This window comes from Hyla sarda, chromosome 6 (genome assembly GCF_029499605.1).
Source record: "Hyla sarda isolate aHylSar1 chromosome 6, aHylSar1.hap1, whole genome shotgun sequence".
In the NCBI taxonomy this organism is placed as follows: domain Eukaryota; kingdom Metazoa; phylum Chordata; class Amphibia; order Anura; family Hylidae; genus Hyla; species Hyla sarda.
Genome location: NC_079194.1, coordinates 127,789,889 through 127,813,739, shown reverse-complemented (window position 1 = coordinate 127,813,739; position 23,851 = coordinate 127,789,889). Strand labels below are relative to the sequence as shown.

The 23,851-nt window shown below is 44.8% G+C and overlaps 1 protein-coding gene and 1 pseudogene across 9 annotated transcripts in view; one reads left to right on the top strand and one right to left on the bottom strand.

Annotated features, from left to right (window-relative positions):
* The window catches only part of RAD18 (RAD18 E3 ubiquitin protein ligase), a 577,293-nt gene that overhangs the window by 251,173 nt on the left and 302,269 nt on the right, over window positions 1-23,851 (bottom strand). The window lies entirely within an intron of this gene.
* Window positions 11,854-11,930, top strand: LOC130277945 (U2 spliceosomal RNA; annotated as a pseudogene).

The following is a 23,851-nucleotide window of genomic DNA, read 5'->3' as shown; positions in this document are numbered from 1 at the left end:
AAAAAGATGAGAGAGGCCTGTAATTTTCATCATAGGTATACCTCAACTACGAGAGACATAGTGAGAAAAAAAATCCATAAAATCACTGTCTGATTTTTAAAGAATTTATCTGCAAATGATGGTGAAAAAAAGTATTTGGTCAATAACAAAAGTTAATCTCAATACTTTGTTATATACCTTTTGATTGCAAAGACAGAGGTCAAACATTATCTTTAAGTCTTCACAAGGTTTTCACACACTGTTGCTGGTATTTTGGCCCATTCCTCCATGCAGATCTCCTCTAGAGCAGTGATGTTTTTGGCCTGTCGCTGGGCAACAAAGACTTTCAACTCCCTCCAAAGATTTTCTATGGGGTTGAGATTTGGAGACTGGCTAAGCCACTCCAGGACATTGAAATGCTTCTTACGAAGCCACTCCTTCATTGCCCGGGCAGTGTGTTTGGGATCATTGTCATGCTGAAAGACCCAGCCATGTTTCATATTCAATTCCCTTGCTGATGGAAGGAGGTTTTCACCCAAAATCTCACGATACATGCCCCCATTCACTCTTTCCTTTACATGGATCAGTCCCAAAGCATTATGTTTCCAACCCCATGCTTCACAGTAGGTATGGTGTTCTTTGGATGCAACTCAGCATTCTTTCTTCTCCAAACACGATGAGTTGAGTTTTTACCAAAAAGTTCTACTTCGGTTTCATCTGACCATATGACATTCTCCCAATACTCATCCAAATGCTCTCTAGCAAACTTCAGATGGGCCCGGATAAATACTGGCTTAAGCAGGGGGACACGTCTGGCACTGCATGATTTGAGTCCCTGGCGGCGTAGTGCGTTACTGATGGTAGCCTTTGTTACTTTGGTCCCAGCTCTCTGTAGGTCATCCACTAGGTCTCCCCGTGTGGTTCTGGTATTTTTACTCACCTTTCTTGTGGTCATTTTTACACCATGGGGTGAAATCTTGTGTGGAGCCCCAGATCGAGGGAGAATATCAGTGGTATGTCTTCCATTTTCTAATAATTGCTCCCACAATTGATTTCTTCACACCAAGCTTCTTGTCTATTGCAGAATTCAGTCTTCCCAGCCTGGTGCAGGTCTACAATTTTTTTTCTGGTGTCCTTCAACAGCTCTTTGGTCTTGGCCATAGTGGAGTTTGCAGTGTGACTGTTTGAGGTTGTGGACAAGTGTCTTTTATACCGATAACAAGTTCAAACAGGTGCCATTAATACAGGGAACAAGTGGAGGACAGAGAGGACTCTTAAAGAAGTTACAGGTCTGTGAGAGCCAGAAATATTGCTTGTTTGTACGTGACCAAATACTTGTTTTCCACCATAATTTGCAAATTCTTTATAAATCAGAATGTGATTTTTATGGGGTTTTTTCTTATTATGTCTCTCATAGTTGAGGTATCCCTATGATGAAAATGACAGGCCTCTCATATTTTTAAGTTGGAGAACTTGTACAATTGATGGCTGACTAAATACTTTTTTGTCCCACTGTATCTGGAAGAACAAATAGTTTCCTATGGGTGGTACTCTACTTTGAGCAATGCACGTATCCTACTGGGTTTCAACCTTTTCGACCTATATTCCTTTAATGTTGATATACCCCCCACCCCCCTTGTCAGAGTGTTGCTCAGGCATGGGCACAGATTTATCAATCTGCCTAAAACAATACTGTCAGTTTTTTTCCCTATAGCAACCAGTCACATATGAAAACTGAACTGTGATTTGTTGGTATGGGCAAACCAGAGAGTTTTTGTTTAAGACAGATTGATTAATCTTGGCCACTGTGTTATTCACTTGTTTTGGCATTTTTGAATGGGGTGCTGGCAGTGGTGTGTGTGTCTTGAATATTAGTCTTTCTAGAGATTTTTGCCAAACATTCTTGATAGTTTTTTTTTATTATTCTTCTTCTTTATTTAAAAAGTATAAAAATCAGAAAACACATAAAAATCTTATATCTCCCTTTTATATTTATTTAAGTATCCTTATATCCTTCTATTTAATAACTAACTGTATTTACCTTATATGTTTGAAGTATGTATACATACCTCATATTTATCCATCTAATTTCTACAAATTTTCTATTTCATGTCTAACTGTTACGCCGAGCGCTCCGGGTCCCCGCTCCTCCCCGGAGCGCTCGCTACACTCTCCTCACTGCAGCGCTCCGGTCAGATCCACTGACCCGGGGCGCTGCGATACCGCCTCCAGCCGGGATGCGATTCGCGATGCGGGTAGCGCCCGCTCGCGATGCGCACCCCGGCTCCCGTACCTGACTCGCTCTCCGTCGGTCCTGTCCCGGCGCGCGCGGCCCCGCTCCTTAGGGCGCGCGCGCGCCGGGTCTTTGCGATTTAAAGGGCCACTGCGCCGCTGATTGGCGCAGTGGTTCCAATTAGTCTGATCACCTGTGCACTTCCCTATATCACCTCACTTCCCCTGCACTTCCTTGCCGGATCTTGTTGCCATCGTGCCAGTGAAAGCGTTTCCTTGTGTGTTCCTAGCCTGTGTTCCAGACCTCCTGCCGTTGCCCCTGACTACGATCCTTGCTGCCTGCCCCGACCTTCTGCTACGTCCGACCTTGCTTCTGTCTACTCCCTTGTACCGCGCCTATCTTCAGCAGCCAGAGGTGAGCCGTTGCTAGTGGATACGACCTGGTCACTACCGCCGCAGCAAGACCATCCCGCTTTGCGGCGGGCTCTGGTGAAAACCAGTAGTGACTTAGAACCGATCCACTAGCACGGTCCACGCCAATCCCTCTCCGGCACAGAGGATCCACTACCTGCCAGCCGGCATCGTGACAGTAGATCCGGCCATGGATCCCGCTGAAGTTCCTCTGCCAGTTGTCGCTGACCTCACCACGGTGGTCGCCCAGCAGTCACAACAGATAGCGCAACAAGGCCAACAGCTGTCTCAACTGACCGTTATGCTACAGCAGTTACTACCACAGCTTCAGCAATCATCTCCTCCGCCAGCTCCTGCACCTCCTCCGCAGCGGGTGGCCGCTTCTGGTCTACGCCTATCCTTGCCGGATAAATTTGATGGGGACTCTAAGTTTTGCCGTGGCTTTCTTTCCCAATGTTCCCTGCACTTGGAGATGATGTCGGACCAGTTTCCCACTGAAAGGTCTAAGGTGGCTTTCGTAGTCAGCCTTCTGTCTGGAAAAGCCCTGTCTTGGGCCACACCGCTCTGGGACCGCAATGACCCCGTCACTGCCTCTGTACACTCCTTCTTCTCGGAAATCCGAAGTGTCTTTGAGGAACCTGCCCGAGCCTCTTCTGCTGAGACTGCCCTGTTGAACCTGGTCCAGGGTAATTCTTCCGTTGGCGAGTATGCCGTACAATTCCGTACTCTTGCTTCAGAATTATCCTGGAATAATGAGGCCCTCTGCGCGACCTTTAAAAAAGGCCTATCCAGCAACATTAAAGATGTTCTGGCCGCACGAGAAATCCCTGCTAATCTACATGAACTCATTCACCTAGCCACTCGCATTGACATGCGTTTTTCCGAAAGGCGTCAGGAGCTCCGCCAGGATATGGACTCTGTTCGCACGAGGCGTTTCTTCTCCTCGGCTCCTCTCTCCTCTGGTCCCCTGCAATCCGTTCCTGTGCCTCCCGCCGTGGAGGCTATGCAGGTCGACCGGTCTCGCCTGACACCTCAAGAGAGGACACGACGCCGCATGGAGAATCTCTGCCTGTACTGTGCTAGTACCGAACACTTCCTGAGGGATTGTCCTATCCGTCCTCCCCGCCTGGAAAGACGTACGCTGACTCCGCACAAAGGTGAGACAGTCCTTGATGTCTACTCTGCTTCTCCACGTCTTACTGTGCCTGTGCGGATGTCTGCCTCTGCCTTCTCCTTCTCTACTATGGCCTTCTTGGACTCTGGATCTGCAGGAAATTTTATTTTGGCCTCTCTCGTCAACAGGTTCAACATCCCAGTGACCAGTCTCGCCAGACCCCTCTACATCAATTGTGTAAACAATGAAAGATTGGACTGTACCATACGTTTCCGCACGGAGCCCCTTCTAATGTGCATCGGATCTCATCACGAGAGGATTGAACTTTTGGTCCTCCCCAATTGCACTTCTGAAATTCTCCTTGGACTTCCCTGGCTTCAACTTCATTCCCCAACCCTGGATTGGTCCACTGGGGAGATCAAGAGTTGGGGGCCCTCTTGTTCCAAGGACTGTCTAAAACCGGTTCCCAGTAACCCTTGCCGTGACTCTGTGGTTCCTCCAGTAACCGGTCTCCCTAAGGCCTATACGGACTTTGCGGATGTTTTTTGCAAAAAACAAGCTGAGACTCTACCTCCTCACAGGCCTTATGATTGTCCTATCGACCTCCTCCCGGGCACTACTCCACCCCGGGGCAGAATTTACCCTCTGTCCGCCCCAGAGACTCTTGCCATGTCTGAATACGTCCAGGAAAATTTAAAAAAGGGCTTTATCCGTAAATCCTCCTCTCCTGCCGGAGCCGGATTTTTCTTTGTGTCCAAAAAAGATGGCTCCCTACGTCCTTGCATTGACTACCGCGGTCTTAATAAAATCACGGTTAAGAACCGCTACCCCCTACCCCTCATCTCTGAACTCTTTGATCGCCTCCAAGGTGCCCACATCTTTACCAAACTGGACTTAAGAGGTGCTTATAATCTCATCCGCATCAGAGAGGGGGATGAATGGAAAACGGCATTTAACACCAGAGATGGACACTTTGAGTATCTGGTCATGCCCTTTGGCCTATGCAACGCCCCTGCCGTCTTCCAAGACTTTGTTAATGAAATTTTTCGTGATCTTTTATACTCCTGTGTTGTTGTATATCTGGACGATATCCTGATTTTTTCTGCCAATCTAGAAGAACACCGCCAGCATGTCCGTATGGTTCTTCAGAGACTTCGTGACAATCAACTCTATGCCAAAATTGAGAAATGTCTGTTTGAATGCCAATCTCTTCCTTTCCTAGGATACTTGGTCTCTGGCCAGGGACTACAAATGGATCCAGACAAACTCTCTGCCGTCTTAGATTGGCCACGCCCCTCCGGACTCCGTGCTATCCAACGCTTTTTGGGGTTCGCCAATTATTACAGGCAATTTATTCCACATTTTTCTACCGTTGTGGCTCCTATCGTGGCTTTAACCAAAAAAAATGCCGATCCCAAGTCTTGGCCTCCTCAAGCGGAAGACGCCTTTAAACGGCTCAAGTCTGCCTTTTCTTCGGCTCCCGTGCTCTCCAGACCTGACCCTTCCAAACCCTTCCTATTGGAGGTTGATGCCTCCTCAGTGGGAGCTGGAGCTGTTCTTCTACAAAAAAATTCTTCCGGGCATGCTGTCACTTGTGGTTTTTTTTCTAGGACCTTCTCTCCGGCGGAGAGGAACTACTCCATCGGGGATCGAGAGCTTCTAGCCATCAAATTAGCACTTGAGGAATGGAGGCATCTGCTGGAGGGATCAAGATTTCCAGTTATTATTTACACCGATCACAAGAACCTCTCCTACCTCCAGTCTGCCCAACGGCTGAATCCTCGCCAGGCCCGGTGGTCTCTGTTCTTTGCCCGATTTAATTTTGAAATTCACTTTCGGCCTGCCGATAAGAACATTAGGGCCGATGCTCTCTCTCGTTCCTCGGATGCTTCGGAAGTTGAACTCTCTCCGCAACACATCATTCCTCCTGACTGCCTGATTTCCACTTCTCCAGCCTCCATCAGGCAAACTCCTCCAGGAAAGACCTTTGTTTCTCCACGCCAACGCCTCGGAATCCTCAAATGGGGTCACTCCTCCCATCTCGCAGGTCATGTGGGCATCAAGAAATCTGTGCAACTCATCTCTCGCTTCTATTGGTGGCTGACTCTGGAGACGGATGTTGTGGACTTTGTGCGAGCCTGCACTATCTGTGCCCGGGATAAGACTCCTCGCCAGAAGCCCGCTGGTTTTCTTCATCCCCTGCCTGTCCCCGAACAGCCTTGGTCTCTGATTGGTATGGATTTTATTACTGATTTACCCCCTTCCCGTGGCAACACTGTTATTTGGGTGGTCGTTGATCGATTCTCCAAAATGGCACATTTCATCCCTCTTCCTGGTTTTCCTTCAGCGCCTCAGTTGGCTAAACAATTTTTTGTACACATTTTTCGTCTTCACGGGTTGCCTACGCAGATCGTCTCGGATAGAGGCGTCCAATTCGTGTCTAAATTCTGGAGGGCTCTCTGTAAACAACTCAAGATTAAATTAAATTTTTCTTCTGCATATCATCCTCAATCCAATGGACAAGTAGAAAGAATTAACCAGGTCTTGGGTGATTATTTACGACATTTTGTTTCCTCCCGCCAGGATGACTGGGCAGATCTCCTTCCATGGGCCGAATTCTCGTATAACTTCAGAGTCTCTGAATCTTCCTCCAAATCCCCATTTTTCGTGGTGTACGGCCGTCACCCTCTTCCCCCCCTCCCTACCCCCTTGCCCTCTGGTCTGCCCGCTGTGGATGAAATTTCTCGTGACCTTTCCATCATATGGAGAGAGACCCAAAATTCTCTCTTACAGGCTTCATCACGCATGAAGAAGTTCGCGGATAAGAAAAGAAGAGCTCCTCCCATTTTTTCCCCTGGAGACAAGGTATGGCTCTCCGCTAAATATGTCCGCTTCCGTGTCCCTAGCTACAAGTTGGGACCACGCTATCTTGGTCCTTTCAAAATTTTGTGCCAGATTAATCCTGTCTCTTACAAACTTCTTCTTCCTCCTTCTCTTCGTATTCCTAATGCCTTTCACGTTTCTCTTCTTAAACCACTCATCATCAACCGTTTCTCTCCCAAATCTGTTCCTCCCACTCCTGTTTCCGGCTCCTCGGACATCTTCTCCGTCAAAGAGATTCTGGCATCCAAAAAGGTCAGAGGGAAAACCTTTTTTTTAGTGGATTGGGAGGGTTGTGGTCCAGAAGAGAGATCCTGGGAACCTGAGGACAATATCCTAGACAAAAGTCTGCTCCTCAGGTTCTCAGGCTCTAAGAAGAGGGGGAGACCCAAGGGGGGGGGTACTGTTACGCCGAGCGCTCCGGGTCCCCGCTCCTCCCCGGAGCGCTCGCTACACTCTCCTCACTGCAGCGCTCCGGTCAGATCCACTGACCCGGGGCGCTGCGATACCGCCTCCAGCCGGGATGCGATTCGCGATGCGGGTAGCGCCCGCTCGCGATGCGCACCCCGGCTCCCGTACCTGACTCGCTCTCCGTCGGTCCTGTCCCGGCGCGCGCGGCCCCGCTCCTTAGGGCGCGCACGCGCCGAGTCTTTGCGATTTAAAGGGCCACTGCGCCGCTGATTGGCGCAGTGGTTCCAATTAGTCTGATCACCTGTGCACTTCCCTATATCACCTCACTTCCCCTGCACTTCCTTGCCGGATCTTGTTGCCATCGTGCCAGTGAAAGCGTTTCCTTGTGTGTTCCTAGCCTGTGTTCCAGACCTCCTGCCGTTGCCCCTGACTACGATCCTTGCTGCCTGCCCCGACCTTCTGCTACGTCCGACCTTGCTTCTGTCTACTCCCTTGTACCGCGCCTATCTTCAGCAGCCAGAGAGGTGAGCCGTTGCTAGTGGATACGACCTGGTCACTACCGCCGCAGCAAGACCATCCCGCTTTGCGGCGGGCTCTGGTGAAAACCAGTAGTGACTTAGAACCGATCCACTAGCACGGTCCACGCCAATCCCTCTCCGGCACAGAGGATCCACTACCTGCCAGCCGGCATCGTGACACTAACATTCAAATGCTGTTTATAAATAGAGATGAGCAAATTTTTTAGAAAAATTAGATTCGGCCGATTCGCCAATTTTATTATTATTTATTTTTAAAACGATTCGATACGAATACATTCTCGGCAAATTTTTATTAGTAATGTATTTTAATGATGTGTTTAACCAATTCATGCAGAATGCCATATATATATATATATATATATATATACACATATACATACAGCGGATGACGCAATACCTTCACGCATTCTGCTGTATATATACAGCGTTCATTAAATGCTCGCTCCCGCAGCGCTGATCGGGTTTATTAGCTAAAGTTTCGGGGTGTCCGGCGGGAGACCACTTCCGCCTGACACCCCGGGACCCCATTTGATTAACCCGATCAGTGATCGGGTGTGCAGGGTCGGCGGGTGCGTGGCAGGGGTGCGCGGCGGGTTCGGGGGTACGCAGCAGGATAGACGGGAGCGGCGGGTGTCCAGAGGTCCGGCTGCAGCATCCATGATGCCAAGCGTAAGTGCCCTCCCCCTTACAAGTTGCAAAACTACAACTCTCAGCATGTCCAGACAGCGAATGCATGCTGTGCCTCCAGCTGTTGCAAAACTACAACTCTCAGCATGCCCAGACAGCCATTTGCTGTCTCGGCATGCTGGAATTTGTAGTTTTGCAAGATCTGGAGGGCCACAGTTTGGAAATCACTGTGCAGCAGTCTCTAAACTGTTGCCCTCCAGATCTTGCAAAACTACCAGCATGCCCGGCAACAAGCGGCTGACAGTACATGCTGGGAGTTGTAGTTTTGCACCAGCTGGAGGCACACTGGTGGGTAAACACTGAGTTAGTCTGTTACCTAAATCAGTGTTTTCCCACCAGTCTGCCTCCAGTTGTAGCAAAACTACAACTCCCAGCATACACAGTCTGTCAGTTCATGTTTAGAGTTGCAGTTTTGCAACAGCTGGAGGTTTGCGCCCGTAAACTTATAGCTGTTGCATTCACAGGGTACATTCACATGGGCGGGGGTTTACAGCTAGTTGATTGAGCTGCGGCAAATTTTCCACCGCAACTCAAACTCCCAGCGGGAAACTCACTGTAAACCCCCGCCTGTGTGAATGTACCCTAAAAACACTAACTACACTATACTACCAAAATATAGAGAGTAAAACACTACATTATACACCCTTACACAATTACACCCCCCCCCCCTACCCCAAATAAAGATGTGTTTCCAAAACAAAGCCTGCAGCTTTTGCAAAACAACAACTCCCGGTATTGCCGGATGGCCATTTACTGTCCAAGCATGCTGGGAGTTTTGCAAAAGCTGGAGGCACCTTGTTTGGGAACACTGGCATAAGGTATTTTTGGTGGCAGAGGCAAGTGTAACGCTTGCATTTGTGTCCGCACCTATGGAAATCCCTAATTTACCCCTCAAATGTGCATGGCGCTCTCTCACTTCGGAGCCCTGTCTTATTTCAAGGCAACAGTTTAGGGACACATATGTGGTATTTCCATGCTCGAGAGAAATTGTGTTACAAATTTGGTGGGGCTTTTTCTCCTTTTACCCCTTATGAAAATGGGGTCTACACCAGCAGGTTAGTGTAAAAAAAAAAAAGTTTTTTACACTAACATGTTGGTGTTGATCAATACTTTTCATTTTTACAAGAGGAAAAAGGAAAACAAGACCCCCAAAATTTGTAAAGCAATTTCTCCTGAGTACGGAAATACCCCATATGTGGACGTAAAGTGATCTGCAGGCGCACAACATAGATCAGGAGTGAACATTTTTTTTTTTCACTAAAATGCTGGTGTTACCCCAAAGTTTTCATTTTCACAAGGGGTAATAGTAACAAATCCCTCCAAAATTTGTAACCCCATTTCTTCCGAGTAAGGAAATATCCCAAATGTGTATATAAAGTGTTGTGCGGGCGAACTACAGGGCTCAGAAGAGAATGAGCACCATTGGGTTTTTGGAGAGAGCATTTGGCTGGAATTGAAGGCCATGTTCGTTTACAAAGCCCCCATGGTGCCAGAGCAGTGGACCCCCCCACACACACACACGTGACCCCATTTTGGAAACTACACCCTTCACAGAATGTAATAAAATTTTTCATTTGCACAGCCCACTGTTCCAACGATTTGTCAAACACCAATGTGGTGTAAATGCTCACTGCACCCTATATTACATTCTGTGAGGGGTGTAGTTTCCAAAATGGGGGGGTCCACTGCTCTGGCACCATGTAAATCTTTGTAAACGCACATGGCCCCCTGACTTCTATTCAAACCAAATTCTCTCTCCAAAAGCCCAATGGCGCTCCTTCTCTTTTAGGCCCTGTAATGTGCTCGCAGTGCAGTTTACATCCATATATGGGGTATTTCCATACTTAGAAGAAATAGTGTTCCAAATTTGGGGGGGAGGGGCTTTTTCTCCTATTACCCCTTGTAAAAATGAAAACTTTGGGGTAACACAAGCATTTTAGTGAAAAAAATAAAATTTTTATTTTTCACGTCCAACTTTAGTAAACATTCGTCAAACATCTGTGGGTAGTTAAAGCTCACTGTACCCCTTGTTAAATGCTTTGAGGGGTGTAGTTTGCAAAATAATATGCCATGTATATGTTTTGTGCTATTCTGGCACCATATTGGCTTTCTAAATGCCACATGCACGCCCGAAAGGCATTTCAGCTAAATTTGCTCTCCACAATCCCATGGTCACTCCTTCCTTTCTGAGCCCTCTACTGCATCCGCAGAGCACTTTACATCCACATATGAGTTATTTCCTTACTCAAGAGAAATTGCATTACATATTTTGGGGGGCTTTTTCTCCTTTTACTCTTTGTAAAAATTCAAATAATGGGTCTACAAAAACAGGTTAGTGTAAAATTTAAGATTTTTAATTATCTCCTTCACTTTGCTGCTATTCCTGGAAAACACCTAAAGGGTTAAACTTTCTGCATGTAGTTTTGAAAACTTTGAGGGTGGCGTTTATATAATGGGGTCATTTATAGGGTATTTCTCACAGAAAGATCTCTCAAATCCACTTCAAACTGAACTGGTCACTGAAAAATTCAGATTTAGAAATTTTCGTGAAAAATGGGAAAATTGATGCTAAAATTTGAAGCCCTTTTATGTCTTCAAAAAGAAAAAAAATGTCAACTTTATGATGCCAACATAAAGTAGACATATTGTATATGTGAATCAATTTATAACATATTTGGTAAGTCCATTTTCCTTACAAGCAGAGAGTTTCAAAGAAAAAAAAAAGCTAAATTTTCTAATTTTTCATGAAATTTTGGAATTTTTCACCAAGAAATGAAGTATCGCCGAAAATTTACCACTAACATAAAATAGAATATGTCACGAAAAAAGAAATCAAAAACCATAGATACTCATAGTCTACTACCACAATTATGGAAAGCCTTTCAGAATGTGTCACTAAAAAACAATCTCAGAATCAAATTCATAAGTTAAAGCATGCCAGAGTTATTAATGCTTAAAGTGACAGAGGTCAGATATGCAAAAAACGGCTGCGTCCTAAAGATCAAAATGGGTTGTGTCCTTAAGGGGTTAATAAAGTGTGTGTTTCCCTTTTTTTTTTCTAATTTTTTAGGTAGTACTACTGCTCCCAGCATGGATCAGACTGTTCCACGAAGGGAGTAGTAGCGCCTGTGCTAATAGACAGATCGCCCAGGGTGTCACTCCTGACACCTGCTGCTATCGTCCTGTGTAATGTATAGATGCGTACACCAAGAAGATGAGGAGCAAACAGCAGGAGGGGAAATAAGGACACTGTGGGGGGGAGTAAGTATTAGAGATGAGTGAACTTACAGTAAATTCGATTTGTCACGAACTTCTCGGCTCGGCAGTTGATTACTTTTCCTGCATAAATTAGTTCAGCCTTCAGGTGCTCCGGTGGGCTGGAAAAGGTGGATACAGTCCTAGGAAAGAGTCTCCTAGGACTGTATCCACCTTTTCCAGCCCACGGAAGCACCTGAAAGCTGAACTAATTTATGCAGGAAAAGTCATCAATTTATGAAGGAATTTACTGTAAGTTCGCTCATCTCTAGTAAGTATAAGCACACTGGGTCTGTTCCATGATGGCGGTAGTAGTACAAAACACTAATGATGCCTCCCCAGCCTTCTCGGCCTTTTGGCTAAGATCAAGTGTAGTATCTGTTCTTATCAGTTTTTCATGCCGGTGTACCGTAACGCCGGTATGGGGCTGGTGGGGATGGGTGCTGCATGGAGGATGCAGGTGTACCAGGGCTTTCCGGGGCTTGTTCTGAGGAATCAGCTCGACGGCTGCCCCGATGTGACCTGTTCCCTCCGGGTCTCGCCATGAGGCTGAGAGGGTCTAGAGCCGAGGTACTTTTGTGCCTCGGGGAGTGGTGACCCCGAGGTGCCGAAACTCACTGGGAGGATAGACTCACTGAGTTGAAGCACGGGCACCATAATCTCTTCACCTTGTGGCACTCACCTCTTGATTCCCGGCCTTCTGGCTAGGATCAGAGAAATTTTTATAGATCCGGCCGGATGTCCGGGCAGTATATCCGCACACATTCACTTATTTATTTCATTTTTTGTCTCACTGTGTCACTTTTTGCGTGTTGTGTGTTCACAGGATTTGTCAGGACGCGGTAGCCCTTCTGGGTGTCCCTCCTGGCGTTCTAGGGGAGGTGTGTGTGGCCATTAGGTTCCGCATCTCCCTGCAAACACCCGGGTACTCCTGCTTGGCAGGGTACCTACCGTAATCGGCTCTGCGGGCAGATACCTTGGCTAACGCCAAGGGGGATGCCGGGAGCATTTGTGGTCCCCTAGTAGCTTCGGCGAAAAGGGACATCGAACCTGGAACCTCGCAGGTACCTTTTGGTCCGGAGGCGAAGGGTAAGGTTTGTTGGGGGGCCTCTCTCCTATCGGAGAAGGGCTAGCGATAGACCGCATCCTTTGTGCACGTTTTTTTAGTGTAACACGTTTGCACTTTTTCTTGCACTTTGGGTGAATCGAAAGCACGTTCCTCGGCTTTAGATAAAAAAAAAAAAATAATGATGCCTCCCCAGCCACCGGCAGACTCCCGCAGCCAGGGAACTACTACTTCCATCATGCAAACAAGTCCTTTCCATGATTTGAGTAGTAGTAGTCCCGGCTGCAGGAGTCTGTAACCAGAGGTGTTAAAATAACGGTACATGACGGATGTTATAATGGTTCTTAATCGATGAATATGCCTGTTATTTTGACGGACATTATTCAGCCATCAGCACCCATTATTTCATCCATTTTATAATTATACAATACAGAAAATGGATGTTTAATAACGGATGAATAGTGTGAATGAAGCCTAAAATGTAGACTCTATTCTTGGGTGTATAAATTTTTTTTATAAAGACACAAAAAAAAAAAATGTAGAAAAGGGGCAATTTAAATGTAAAAATAATATACTTTTTATAATTACATTTTTTTTTTATTAGTAATATAGTTTAATATTGTGTTTAATAAAGTGTGTGTATATTTCACTTTTTTTTTGTCTATTTTTAAATTTTTTTAGGTTGTACTACCACTCCCAGCATGGAACAGACTGTTCCATGATTGGAGCTGTAGTACCTGTACTAATAGACAGATCACAGCAGGTGTCACTCCTGACACCCGATGCGATTGTCCTTTCTATTGCAGAGATGCAGCGGCTTTCTTCTGTGCTCGCATCTCCACTATACTCCGGCCGGTCAGTGATGTGAATAGATTTCACATCACTTACTCATATTTTCAGCAGAGAGCTATGATTGGCCAGATGGTCCCAGTCAATCACAGCTCTCTGCGGGAAATATGAATAAAAGGTATATATATATATATATATATATATATATATATATATACAGCATATACTCAAACTACAGTGGGACCAGAGAAGAGCGGCCGGCTGCCCACATCTATACAGTGGTCCCTCAACATACGATGGTAATTCGTTCCAAACGACCCATCGTTTGTCGAACCCATCGTATTTTGAGGGATCCGTGCAATGTAAAGTATAGGAAGCTGTACTCACCTGTCCTCGTCTCTCCGGACCAGGTCCTCACCGCTCCCGATGCTGTCTCAGGGGCTCCCGATGCTGTCCCGCTGCTCCGGTGTCTTCTTCGCGATCCTCCGGCTTCTTCCGCATCTTCTGCAGGGTCCGGGCCTCACTTTCTGGTGACGTCATTACACTGCAACGCCGGCGCAGCGTGCGTAGTGACGTAATAACGACGCCGGAAAGCGAGGCCCGGACCCTGGAGAAGATGCGCAAGACACCGGAGGATCGCGAAGTGGACCCGGAGTAGCGGGAATAGGTAAGCAAACCTGCCAGGGATGCTTAAACTGCTATCCGACAGCAGCTTAAGCATTTTGCGCTGTCGGATAGCAGTTAATGCAATGGCCCCGAAATATAAAAGCATCGTATGTCGATGCTGACATCGACATGCGATGGCCTCAGAGGCGATCGTATGTCGATTTTATCATATGTCGGGGCCATCGTAGGTCGGGGGGTTACTGTACATTATACAGGACAATCACATCGGGTGTCAGAAGTGACACCCGCTGCGATCTGTCTATTAATGCAGGTACTACAGCTCCCAGAATGGAGCAGTGTGCGCTCAATGTTGGGAGCAGTAGTACCTGCAGTTGAGGACAGATCACAGCAAGTGTAACTCCTGACACCAGCTGCGATCGTCCTATCTATCGCAGAGATGCGAGTGCAGGAGAAAGCCGCTCGTATCTATACATTATACAGGACGATCGCAGGGGTGTCGCTAAATAAGAAATTTGTTGTTTAGAAGCAAGTCGAGGTTCAGATTCGGTCCAAATCTAATTTTTCATGAAATTCGGAATGAATTTGACTTCGTCAGATTCATCTGTATTTAAAACCATTCATCAATTACAATGATATACATAATTAAATAATCCAATACACTACTAAGCAATAGGGCAAAAATAAACTATAACTAAATAATTTCTAGTATGTAGATTGTATGTACATATCATAATCTCATTCAGAATCAGTCACAAAAGAGAACAAAACAGGATTTTCTGGAAGGCGAAAAAAATTACTAACATCTGTTAAAATTAAGATCCAGGGAATGTTTCCTCTGCTGGTCTGGGAAGATCAGCAGTTCCCCAGGCTGAAACCCACATCCAAAAGGATTTCAACTCCAGCTTTTCCATTAATGGAGGGAAACTTAGCACATTACTACATTACCAGAGGGATATATACTATGCATACACTAGCCGTTTTGGAACTAGAGAATCCTAGATTTGATCAGAAGGATGAAGCACATTTGATCATATTATCTGAGGTTACAGATGTGATCATTAATGATGAATACAGCTTTATTCCTGTTAGACTAGTTGCGCTCCTGACCACAAAATATTATTAGCCTCTTACCATTTGTGACTTCTCGATGATTTATGTGGTTAACAAGCTCTGGGGGATTTAATCAGCGCACCATGGTGGGACAAAAGTAATAATTCTAAGACGATAGATCATTAGCATGCTCCTTGGTGAGAAGATAATGAACACAAAGAAATTGCCTTCATCTGTCGGAGAAGAGCTGCACTGGAAAGTCGACTATAGGTGGAGAAAGCTGACTAAGTACAGAAAGTAATAGGCTGTGTTCACATCTGTGTTGGAGGCTCTGTTAAAGCCTCCGTTAAGGATTGCATTAACTATGTCATACAAAATAACGCAGCATGTAGTGCTTTATTTTCTGGCACAATCACACGAAATTCACAGACCAAAAGAATAAGTATAGGCTTGTGCTAAGATGGCTATTACTGAAATTCAAACCTAATATATAAATATATAAACACACACACATATATATATATATATATATATACATACAGTGGTCCCTCAACATACGATGGTAATCTGTTCCAGATGAACCATCGTTAGTTGAAACCATCGTATGTTGAGGGATCCGTGCAATAGAAAGAATAGGAAGTTACACTCACCTGTCCCTGCTGCTCCGGACTGTCAACGCTTGTCACCACTGCCCTGGATGTCGCCCTCCATCGCTGTTGCCGCGTCCTGGGGTGTCCCCGACGCTCCTGAAGTCTCTGCTTCCCCGGGATCCTCGCTCTCCGTCGCCGCCATCACGTCACTACGCACGCCGCTCATACTGGATGACGGGACGGCGTGCGCAGCGACGTGATGATGACGAAGGAGAGCGCCGGCGATGCAGGGGATCCCGAAGAGGACGCGCCGGAGCCCCGAGGACAGGTGAATTTATATATATATATATATTTATATATATATGTCATGGTTGATATGTCTAGACATAAGGTGGACACAGATAGATGCTGAGCAAAGGAATGCAAATTACTCCTGCTGTTCACATATGGTCTGGGTGGAGGCTGGATGGACACAGGAAGATAGGGGGGATACTGACCAAAGGAATGCAAATTATTCCTGCTGACCACCTCAGGTCTGGGGAGAAGACAACTTGGAGACGCTGGAGGTACCCCCCTACAGGAATCTGGGAAGATAAGAAGAGCTGAGTGGGGAATTCAGAGGAGTGTGTGATGTCCCAGAGACAGGACCTGATGTTAGGACAGAGCCTGCAGTTGCTGTGATTATCTCTGGGGTAAGAGTTGCTGCTAGTACAACACTGCCCTGGAGATTGTGCCCCAGAATCTGGGAAATTGCTGGGATAGAGGAGCCATGGCTGAGGCCACCCTCTGGAACAAGGAATCGTGTTATCTGTGGACTTAGATGTGGACCCCTGTGAACTGAAGAACAAATGTGAGGACCGGCCCTCCCAGGGGACTTGAGGTACCACTAGACATGGAGCTGTTATCTTCGGACAATACATTGAAGAGTGAAGTGTTGGACCCGGAGCTGAATCCCGGGATCTGCAGTTTGTTCCTTCCCCAGTGCCTGTGCCCTTCTGTTGACCATTGTTTGCCCAGTGACTGTGCCTTTCTGTTGCCCATGGTTTGTGTTTTGTGATCTCTGCCAATAAACCTGGTGCTGTTCTCCCATCTCTTGCTCTGTTGATTGTGTGACAATCCTGAACCCTGTCACAATTTTTTATTCAGATTCAGGAAAGTTTTATTCAACAAAATACAAAGTATATGAGGTGATGTAGAAAGAAATGGTGGTGTCCAGCTCACAGAAGAATAGCAATTAAAACATAGCTTTTACTAGATCATATTAAAACATAAAAAAAAAAGAAACAAAAACCTAACAAGTACTCCAAAGTGTTTCGAGCTTTGGACAAGTCATGGCAACGTGATATAAAACAGTAAAGGTTGATATACACTACTAGATAAATGCATGATCAAACATGAGTGCCTGAGAGATGTCGGACAATGGATTCAGCGTGTGACGACAGTTCCGGTCCACCCAGGTGCATGAGTGGAGACCTGGTTTGGATATTCACCATGCAACTCGATGAGAAGTGGAACTGCGATAGTCAATAGCAACTTACTGTTGGATATAAACGTATTGACCAATATTCAAAACTGCAAATACACCTTACAGCCACCTGAATTAATTAACAGGAGTTTAGATGGTAATGCACATGCACAAGATTAATTATGCGAATATCATGTATCAGTGAAAATGAAAAATAATAAAAAAAATAAAAAAAACACCTCATACCATGCATGTTATACTTCATATATTAATAATATCAATATGGATCATAACTAAAAAATAATGCTAATAAGCAATTTCATATATTATATTAGTGATCCTAGAGATGTTAACATGAACATTCATGATAATTCCTGAAATACATAGTCATACAATGGTAATACATTGCCAAAAGGTGGATGAAAATGGTGATTTGCTAAGGGAAACCACATTTTGTGTGTGAATGGGTGGTGGGCCGATATTAGTGGCAAAATAATGAAAACAATCAGTAAGTTACATAGCGGAGTACAGACATCAGTAAGATCTCGACCCATAACACCATCCACACTGTGCCCGCCGGATAAGAATATATCTGATGTGCATATGCGCAAGGAAAATGGTAACCAGACTGAAGAAAATATAAAATGTATATTATGATACACTCTACCAGTCATATATAAAAACAATGATGACTAGAGTACTCATTGGTTGAAAAAAACCAAATTAATGGATATACATTAAATCATTAAGGTAATTGAGCCCGCTTGGTACACAGGAGTCCAAGGATAATATCCAAAATGCCTCCAGTCCTCTCCACAGCGGGGTTGTTGAACTTTTTCTATACTGGTAATTTGAATACAGGATGCATGCCCCACATGCACTTCTCGAATATGTTTGGTGAGACCGGAGGGGGACCTCGTACTCAGAGTAATGTCAGATGGTGAAATATTTATCATATGTCCTGCTACCCGGAGTTTCAATTTTCTTGTTGTGCACCCTACATATTGTAGTGCACAGTTCATACAGGTGGCTTAGTATATAACATGGTCAGTGTTACAATTGATCAGTCCCTAAATCCGGTATGTGCGATTGGTAACAGAAGACATGAAATATTTTGTATTGGACATGAATTTGCCCAATTCCACTTGTAGCATCCGGTGGTGGAAAGCCAAGTATTACTATTGTGGGGAGTGATATTCGCTAGGTGATAATTGGTCCCTAAGTGACTGCGCTCTTCTAGCGACAAACCTAACTCCACTTTGTAGGATTTTGGCAAGGATTAAATCCTGATGAAGAACTGGAAGGTGTCTCTGGATAACTTCTCTTATGCTGTCAAAGTCCACAGAATACAGTGTCTAGAAAGTTATCATTCCTTGGGAATATTTCAAGGATGTTTTTAGTTTTTTTGAATTTTCACCTAGATAATGGGCTCTAGTCTTAGCCTGCATAATTGCTTTAGCTCTGTGCAATGGTTGGTTGGTACCCACATAGTTGTAAGCATTGTAAGCGTTTGTTGATATCCTGTACTGTGAATTCATAAGTTTCTGGAGATGAGGAGGCTCTTTTTGCCCTCACATATTCGCCTATGGGCAAATTCCTCACTGTATGGCGTGGGTGGCAGCTTTTAGCATGGAGAATGGTATTTTGATGTTGGTTTTCGGTACATAGTCGTGTTGATGGTATTTTTGTTGCAGTCTCCAATTAAGGTGACATCCAGATGTAAAAAGACCCAATGGCCTTGAGGGGCCAGAGAACAGAGTGGGTCATCAAAAAAAAAAATTGTAACAATTCAATATAGGAGCAAAAAATTTCCAGGTCAACATAACACCTAGGAACATGGCAAGAGAGATAAACAAACATGCTACCTGTAAACATAATACTCCAATATGGGAGGGGACACTAGAAGGGGCCAGTTAAAACAAGAAAGCAAGGGTGAGCTCAACATCGGAAATATGGTCAGCAGCGGCCTAGTAGGGCACACCGCCATGACTACATAAAGAATAGGAGTACTCAGCAGAAACAAAGAGAATAAAAGAAGGAAAGAAAGATATACCATGGCAATCCAATAGGTCACACACCTGAAAATAGCGGCTGAAGCTGGGACCTGACAAAACACGAAGCACTGTTCAGATAAACCTGAAGAAACAAGGGGACAATAGGCCGGGCTTGTCTACTTGCGGCCCATAAGCACAGAGACCGATATCTCTGGGACGACCAAAATTCTGACCATGGAAGCCAGGTGGCACCATACTTGACCACCTCTGCGGGGAGAACAGACAGGAGTTCTTCCATGTGTTGGATGTGGGCTATTTCTGTGAACCACTCCTCTAAGGAAGGGGGGGCAGGACACTTCCACCTTCTAGGGATGACTGTATTGGCTGCTTGTAGTAGATGTCTGGCAAGGGATTTCTTATATTTCGATTGTGCCATAGGAAACATGTAGAGCAAGGCAACCTCAGGGCTATGAGGGACCCGAACACCTGTCATTTCTAAAATAACCTGAAGAACTGAGCGCCAGAAAGAGGCTAGTCTGGGACAAACCCAAACATGCATCATTGTACCCTCAGCCAATCCACATCGGGGACCATGTCCACGGTAGAGTAGAAAGGGCTTAGGGACAAATATCCTGTGTCAAGCGAACCCATAGCTTAGATTTAGTGTTGTGGAATAGATCTAAAATGTGTGCATGAATACAGGCCAGTTGATGTATGCGCCCCATACAGTTTGGGGTGGGTCACTGTGAGTCGGTTAAGCCAGGGACGGGCAGAGGACCACATGAACCACCCAAAACATGTCTGCAATTGGTGACAATACAGGGAATTGGGACAAGGGATATGAATGGGGATGGCCTGTAGCAGATACAACAGGTTAGGCATCAAGGTCATTTTTATGATACTAATACGGCCAAACCAAGAAAATTCTCAGTGATTCCAGGACTCTAGGTCCTTATGGAATTGTGCCAACATAGGGGAGAAGTTCAGAGAAAACTATTGGGAGAGATCGGATGGTCCCCAAGGATGTAAAACACCTATAGGGCCAGGCAAATGGGAACGCTGGAAGAAGGGATTCCACTGCACTTCCGGGCAAGGAAACACTGAGTTCCTCTGATTTAGATAGATTTATTTTAAAATTGGACCACACACTGAACTCAGCTAGACGCGCCATCAAACATGGGAGAGATACCAAGAGGTCGGTGATGTAGACCAGCATATCATTTGCGAAAGCGGAGCATTTATATTCACAGCCTCCAACAGCCACAACGTGGATGTCAGGATCTGCCCTAATTCTGTCCAGAAGATATTCCATGACCAAAACGTACAGAATAGGGGACAACCCTGCCAAGTGCCATTGTGGAAGTAAAAGGGATTAGAGAGAGAGCCATTGATTTTTAAGCGGGTTGCGGGGGAGCAGTATATCGCCAGGATTTTCGTAAAAACTTATCTTTATTCTGTAGGTCCATACGATTACAAGGATACCCAATTTATATAGATTTTATTTTATTTTAATACAAAAAAATTATGAACTACATGCACCAAAATTAGCATGTTTAAAATTTACATCTTCTGACCCCTATAACTTTTTTATTTTTCCGTGTACAGGGGGTATGAGGGCTAATTTTTCGTGCCGTCATCTGTAGTATTTATCAGTACTATTTTTCTTTTGACGGGACTTTTTGATTGTTTTTTATTAATATTTTTATGTATTATGAAGTGACCAAAAATGCACAATTTTGAACTTTGGTATATTTTTACGTGTACGCCATCGACCATGTGGTTAAGCTAACCTAATATTTTAATAGTTCGGACATTTACGCACGCGGCAGTACCACACGATTATATTTATTACATTATTTTAATTAATGGGAAAGGGCGGTGATTTAAACTTTTAATAGGGAAGGGGTTAATGAACTTTTATTTGAAAAAAATAATAGGGGGGCTAAAACATGCAATCTTCTGATTGCATACACTGATCACTGCTATGCCACTGCAAAGCACTGATCAGGCATGATCAGTAGATCGCCGATTGGACAATGGAGAGGCAGGTGAGGACCCTACCGTCGTCCGGTAAGGTGAATTGGGACATCTCGATTTTGTCGCGATAATCCCAATCAGCTCCGCTGAGCTGCCGGGATTCTTTTACTTTAGACGTCGCAATCAACTTTGAACGCGGAGTCTAAAGGGTTAAAGGGGTACTCCGCCCCTAGACATCTTATTCCCAATCCAAAGGATAGGGGATAACATGTCAGATGCCAGGGTACCGCTGCTGGCTGCCTGCTATCATTACTGCACAGAGCGAGTTCGCTCTGTGCATAATGACGGGCGATACAGGGGACGGAGCAGCGTGATGTCATGGCTCCGCCCCTCGTGACATCACGGCCCACCCCCATAATGCAAGGGGACATGAAGACCGCCACGCCCCCTCCCATAGACTTGTATTGAGGGGGCGGGCCGTGATGTAACGATGCTCCGGGCCATGTATTGCCCATCATTACGTGCAGAGCAAACTCGCTCTGTGCAGTAATGATAGCGGGGAGCCGCATCGGCGATCCCGGGGGTCCCCAGCAGCGGGACCCCGGCGATCTGGCATCTTATCCCCTATCCTTTGGATAGAGGATAAGATGTCTATGGGCGGAGTAACCCTTTAATGCCGGGCATCAGCCCGATCGGCCATGCCCGGCATTAGCTGTGGGTCCTGGCTGCCCTTAGCTACCGGGATCCACCGGGTTTGACCCATTTTCCGCCAGTGAGAACAGTTTAAACCTGTTAAACTGCAACAGGGTGTACAGGTGCGCCGAGTCCTTAAAGGGGTTGTCCACCATAAGGTGATTTTAGTATGTACCTGGCAGACAGTAATGGACATGCTTAGGAATGATCTGGCATGTCTTAGGGCTAAATGGCTATGTTGTGAGATTACCATAAAACTGTGGCTAGCTTTTTGTGAACTGGTATTTCCTTTTTGAGTTTTCTTCTTTGCCTACAAATCCCATAATTCCATTTTCCTCCCTCCCACCCATCAGTCACCCCACCCATTGAAACATAAATGAACTGCATCCATTCAAAAGACCTGTGGTTTTCAACCATCACACACAGGTACAGAAACTATATTATGAACTACACTAACTTTACAGCCCCTGTAGCATAGTCAAATAAAAAAAATTCCTGCAATACCCCTTTAAGGATTGGGGATGCAGGGTGTATGCATATGCCTTGCATCCCCAAGAGGTTAATGGTATTATCTCTGGCCTCCCTCCACGGCACAAACCCCACCTGATCAAGGGGGACAAGAGTGGGAAGGACACTATTCAACCAATTGGCCAATAGTTTAGAATAAATCTTAAGGTCCACGTTCAGGAGAAAGGAAACTCGGGTCCTTTCTCAGGTTTGGAAAGGACCACCACATGTGCCATGGTGGAGGTGGGCAGTATGGGCCTATCAGGAGAAACTGAATTAACCCCTTAAGGACCAAGCATTTTTCTGTTTTAACACTTAAGTTTTTTTCTCCTCACCTTTTAAAAATCATAACCCTTTCAATTTTGCACCTAAAAATCCATATGAGGGCTTATTTTTTGCACCACCAATTCTACTTTGTAATGACATCAGTCATTTTACCCAAAATTCTACGGCAAAAACGGGAAAAAAATCATTGTGCGCGACAAAATTTAAGAAAAAACACAATTTTGTAACTTTTGGAGGCTTCCGTTTCTACACAGTACATTTTTAGGTAAAAATGAAACTATCTTTATTCTGTAGGTCCATACGATTAAAATGATACTACTTATATAGGTTTGATTTTGTCGTACTTTTGGAAAAAATCATAAACTACATGAGCGAAAATTAATACATTTAAAATTGTCCTCTTCTGACCCCTATAACTTTTTTATTTTTCTGCGTACAGGTCATTTTTTGCGACGTGATCTGAAGTTTTAATCGGTACCATTTTTGTTTTGATCAGACTTTTTGATCGCTTTTTATACCTTTTTATGGTATAAAAAGTGACCAAAAATACACTATTTTGGATTATGGAATTTTTTTGCGCGTACGCCATTAACCATGTGGTTTAATTATAGGGGTATTCCAGGCCAAAACTTTTTTTTATAAGTCAACTGGCTTCGGAAAGTTAAACAGATTTGTGAATTACTTCTATTAAAAAATCTTAATCCTTCCAATAGTTATTAGCTTTTGAAGTTGAGTTGCTGTTATCTGTCTAACTGCTTTCTGATGACTCACGTCCCGGAAGCTGTGCAGCTCCTATGGGGATATTTTCCCATCATGCACAGCTCCCAGTACGTGACATCATCATTGAGCAGTTAGACAGAAAACTTCAGAAGCTGATAACTATTGGAAGGATTAAGATTTTTTAATAGAAGTAATTAACAAATCTGTTTAAATTTCCGGAGCCAGTTGATATATAAAAAAAAGTTTTTGCCTGGAATACCCCTTTAACAATATATTTTTATAGTTCGGACATTTATGCATGCGGCGATACCACATATGTTTATTTTTATTCTGTTTATATATTTTTATATGGAATTTGGGAAAAGGGGGGTGATTTAAACTTTTAATAAAGAAAGGGTTAATGTGTGTGTTTTTCAACTTTTTTTTTTTTTTTTTTTTTACACTTTTAGTCCCGTTAAGGGACTTTTAGGAGGAATCATTTGATTCCTCATCCAGATCAATGTGATTGTATAAAACCACAGTGATCTGTGTGCTCTGTGCTCGACTGATAAAGCCTGGCCCTGCCAGGCTTTATCATTCT